Here is an 868-nt window from a genome sequence, read left to right as displayed (position 1 = left end):
TCGTTTCGGTGCTGTCTGCTCTCTTAGCAGACAGAATACACATTGGCTTGGTGCAGCCTGCTTGTGCTGCAAACTTTGTCCATTTTAACCTGCAAGCTTTGCGTCCTCCATTTTGTGTTGGGGGAATGGCCAACTTCGGTGGCTACACTATGTCTATGTTTCTATGCCCTATGTTGCTATGCCCTGTGTTCCTATGTCCTATTTTCCTATGCCCTGTTTCTATGCCTATGTTCCTATGCCATGTGTTCCTATGCCATGTGTTCCTATGCCCTGTGTTCCTATGCCATGTGTTCCTATGCCATGTGTTCCTATGCCATGTGTTCCTATGCCATGTGTTCCTATGCCATGTGTTCCTATGCCCTATGTTCCTATGCCTTGTGTTCCTATGCCATGTGTTCCTATGCCCTATGTTCCTATGCCCTGTGTTCCTATGCCCTATGTTCCTATGCCCTGTGTTCCTATGCCATGTGTTCCTATGCCATGTGTTCCTATGCCATGTGTTCCTATGCCATGTGTTCCTATGCCCTATGTTCCTATGCCCTGTGTTCCTCTGCTCCTATGCCCTATGTTCCTATGCCTTGTGTTCCTATGCCTTGTGTTCCTATGCCCTGTGTTCCTATGCCCTGTGTTCCTATGCCCTGTGTTCCTATGCCCTATGTTCCTGTGTCCTATGTTCCTATGCCCTATGTTCCTATGCCCTATGTTCCTGTGTCCTATGTTCCTATGCCCTATGTTCCAAAGTCCTATGTTCCTATGCCCTGTGTTTCTATGCCCTGTGTTCCTATGCCATGTGTTCCTATGCCCTGTGTTCCTATGCCCTGTGTTCCTATGCCCTATGTTCCTATGCCCTCTGCTCCTATGCCCTATG

This window comes from Scyliorhinus canicula, chromosome 18 (assembly GCF_902713615.1).
Source record: "Scyliorhinus canicula chromosome 18, sScyCan1.1, whole genome shotgun sequence".
Lineage (NCBI taxonomy): Eukaryota > Metazoa > Chordata > Chondrichthyes > Carcharhiniformes > Scyliorhinidae > Scyliorhinus > Scyliorhinus canicula.
Note: the sequence above shows the minus strand (reverse complement) of the source record.